This window comes from Macrotis lagotis, chromosome 4 (assembly GCF_037893015.1).
Source record: "Macrotis lagotis isolate mMagLag1 chromosome 4, bilby.v1.9.chrom.fasta, whole genome shotgun sequence".
NCBI classification, from domain to species: Eukaryota; Metazoa; Chordata; class Mammalia; order Peramelemorphia; family Peramelidae; genus Macrotis; species Macrotis lagotis.
Genome location: NC_133661.1, coordinates 33,887,467 through 33,891,316, shown reverse-complemented (window position 1 = coordinate 33,891,316; position 3,850 = coordinate 33,887,467). Strand labels below are relative to the sequence as shown.

The window sequence follows — 3,850 nt, the reverse complement described above, 5'->3', positions numbered from 1 at the left end:
CTGAAACAAGTCCTAATCTCAAAGGTTCTACCGCAACATTTGTAAGTATATATAAGATTTACACAAAATACACTACCCTAAAGATAATAAACTCAGAGCAGTTGGGGAGGGATTGTGGGGACCAAAAAAGGCTTCCCATAGAAGTTGTCAGTGAGCCACATCTTGAAGAGGACCTTTACCTTCAACCGTCCTGGTTCTGTGACCCTGGACAAATCTCTTAATCTCTTGGTACTTTCCCAGGGAACTGTCTCAGACGATAAGCTTCAGAGCAGCTGCTGATCTGCAAAGGTAGAAGGAGTTTGCTCCTCTGGGAGTTCCCAACTCTGATGAAACTACAGGTTCAATTTCTATATAACTTTCTGGTCTACTGAGTGTTTTCCTCACACAATCCCCATAATTCAGAGAGTGCAAGTATAACTCTCCCCATTTTACAGAGGAGGAGGGCTGTAAAATTTTATTGAGGTCTAGAGATGTGAGGTGATTTACTCAAGATCTAAGTGCCTTTCCCAAAGAATCTTGGAGTTTTTTCAAGTTACAGAAGTTTATAAAAATAATTCTAAAGGCAGGGATGAATTGGGACTGCCTCTATTGGGACTGAAGGGTTTAACTCTTTGAAATACTGGTGTTTTGCTTCCTAGGGAAAAATAAGGTGAAAGTTAAAGAAGAACAAAGATAAAGAAACAGTATGAAAAACATTCATGAAGATGGAAAAAAGTTTTCTGTGAATCTGAAATGGCAAAACCTGTAAACGACCTTATCCTTCGCCACCATCCCAGTGGAGAGGCTGCGAAGGTTTTCCTAATGGGGTAAGCAGATGCGGTTGCTGATCCGCCTTGGGGGATGATTTAATGGGATGAGCATTTTAGTGTTCAGAGTTTGTGGAAAGAGAGGCTGCTCCTGCCCAAGAACTGCAGATGCTTTTAACATGTGACTCTGCAAAGGAGAGTGACCCTTGAACAGCCTCTTCAAAGCCTTGCTCAGGTGCTAAACTATGGTGTCTTAGGAGGAGAGTTTTTATTGGACATCTGAGACATGAAATCAATCAATCAACAAACATTTATTGGGGGCCTATTCTGGTCCAGACCTGTGTGATTATCTGGGGATACAAAGACAAAGATTAATCAGTGTCTATCCCCAGATGTACAGGATCTAGCTCAGGGAGACATGAATATATGTAGATACAGCAAATTAATCAACCCACTCTTCCAGAGAGAGGCCAAGGACCACCTCCCTTCAGGGTTCAAGGGGTACCAGGCTCCAGAAAAAGAGATGAAATGCTCAACAGTATTTTTCATTCTCATAGAATCCTTGACTTGGAAAGGATGGTAGATAGGTAAGTAGGTAGGTAGATGAATAGATAGATAAATAGATGGAGGGATGAATGGCTAGATAAATGGATAGGGGGCTGGATGGATGATAACTAGCTAGCTAGCCAGATAGATAGATAGATAGCCACATAGATACATGGATAGATGAATAGATGGAAGGGTGAATAGGTAGATATATAAGAAGGTAGATAAAGAGATGGATAGATAAATGGATGGAGCAATGAAGGGTAGACAGATAGATAGATAGATAGCCGCATAGATACATGGATAGATGAATAGATAGAAGGATGAATAGATAGATATATAAGAAGGTAGATAAAGAGATGGATAGATAAATGGATGGAGCAATGAAGGGTAGACAGATAGATAGGTAGATAGGAAGGCAGGTAGATGGATAGATGAAAAAAGTAGATAGGTAGATAAATAGAGCACTTATACACTTACTGCATTTCTGTCTTTAACTGCTAAGAGTTAAAGATACAAATAAAAGCAAACCAAGAGAATCCCTTCCCTCATCCTTAGTTATGATCCCAGAAAGGGGAAGGGGGGAAGAGGTACAACAGCTTAGGAGAAAAGTAGCAGATAATTTTCTTAGAGGAAGGAGACATTTTCATCCACAATAATGTGAAACATCATTAGTGTCCTTTTCAAAGTTAAAGTGTCCAAGAGGTGTCAAAACATTGAGAAGAAAATGGCAGGTGCAAAATGTTTGTTTAGGGTGATTGATTTGCCCAAGTTCATGCAAGTAGTCCTATAATAAGTTTTCTCTCTCTCTCTCCTGCTCCCTCACTCCTTCCCCTTTTCTCTTTCTGACTCTTTCTCACTTTTTTCTTTAAAAAATTTATTATCTCTATTATCTCTTTATTTTCTTCCCAATATATTCTTTCCTCATTCCACCAAGAATCCTCTCCTTATAATAAAAAAAGAAAAAAAAAAGGAAAAATGAGTAAAATAGGTCCACCCATCAATCAAATCAAAGGGTATATGCAATGTTCCACATTTATAGTACATATTTTACTTCTGCAAAGAATAGAGGGAAGTGCATTTGCAGAGGTCTTGCTTGTGTTCAAGCTTAACACTCCTATAAGGGTAACAACTGGCATTCATGTAGTACCTTAATAGGTGAAGAGCATTTTCCTACATTAACTCATGTGACTCCTTTGAGGTAGATGCTGCTGTTATCTTCATTTTTACAGATAAGGAAACCGAGCCACATAGAGGCTAAGACACTTACCCTTCGTCACTCACTAGCAAATGAAAGTGGGATTTGAACTACAAGTCTTTCTGTTCTAGTTTTGGTCCTTTCTATTCTTTCCAGAGAGAGGCCAGTGACCACTTCCCTTCAGGGGTCAAGGGGTACCAGGCTTCATTCTTTCCATTATAGATATCCTTCATTAAAATTACCTTTGGCCTGACAAGTGACACTATGGGGGGTAAGTAGCTTCTCTATGGTCACAACCCAGTGTTAAAGAGTCATGAGATTCCAACCAAATATAGACTTGTTAACTTTGCTCTGTTCTGTGACCAGACTTCACCTCTGGCAGTTGTATGTACCTGGTTGTAAGAGGGGGAAATGGATAAAATCCATAGCGTATCCATCTCCACTGCTGTAGCCACTACTTGAATCATTGATGGTGAAGCACTAGGGTACATAGGGTCAAAGCTTTGGGGTTTAGGTGGAGCCTCAAAGGTCATCTATTTCAACCCCCTCATTTTACAGAGAGAAAATTGAGTTCTAGTGAGGTTGGTATCTTGTTTGTGGCCCGTCTTATTGATGGTTAGATCTGGAAGCCAAGTCATTAGACCCTGTCTGCAAAGGGGAAGACTTTCTCTTACCTCTAACCACTGTGACAGAGTGACAGTGCCTCAGGATCCAATGAGTGGGCATGTGAAAGGTAAATCTGAGGTCTGGGTGAGGATGTCAAGCTAGTCCAAGGGCACCATTCATTTCTGGGCAGAATCAGGAAGGCACCAACATGTTCTTTCAACCCCCAGTTTTCAGAGGACAAAACAGAGTCTTGGAGAGAGCGTGAAAGAAAAAACAAGAAGTAACCATACCGCTCACTATTTCCCTAGTCTTGCAAACAAGGGGAAAGGGGGGGAGGGACAATCATTATGTGCCTACTGTATTGCATCATTTGATCCAACAAGGCTGGGAGACAGTTTTCTTCTTCTTCTTCTTCTTCTTCTTCTTCTTCTTCTTCTTCTTCTTCTTCTTCTTCTTCTTGTTATCCCCATTTTACAGCTGAGGAACATGAAGAAGGCAGTGATTCAGTGACTTGCCCAGATCACACAACTATTCAACTTTTGCGCCCAGATTTGCACTTGGGTCTTCCTGGCTCCAGATCCAGCACTCTGAACTGTGATCCTTCCCCATGCCAAACCCAGTTGCCTTAGTTTACAAGTTCCTTCTTTCAGAAAAAGTACTTGTCATTGAACTTAGTTGGGGAAACAGGCTCCCAACTAACGCAAATATAGGCTTACAAACAAAATCCTGCCCTGGGGTCCCTGTGATCACTGAA

At 40.9% G+C, this 3,850-nt stretch overlaps 1 long non-coding RNA gene across 1 annotated transcript; it reads right to left on the bottom strand.

Annotated features, from left to right (window-relative positions):
- Positions 1-216: 216 nt before the first annotated feature.
- Positions 217-3,541, bottom strand: LOC141523017 (uncharacterized). The gene is made up of 3 exons (XR_012478308.1): positions 3,454-3,541; positions 3,165-3,345; positions 217-280 (listed from the first exon to the last, which is right to left on the bottom strand). It is a non-coding gene; the product is annotated as an uncharacterized LOC141523017 (long non-coding RNA).
- Positions 3,542-3,850: the final 309 nt, after the last annotated feature.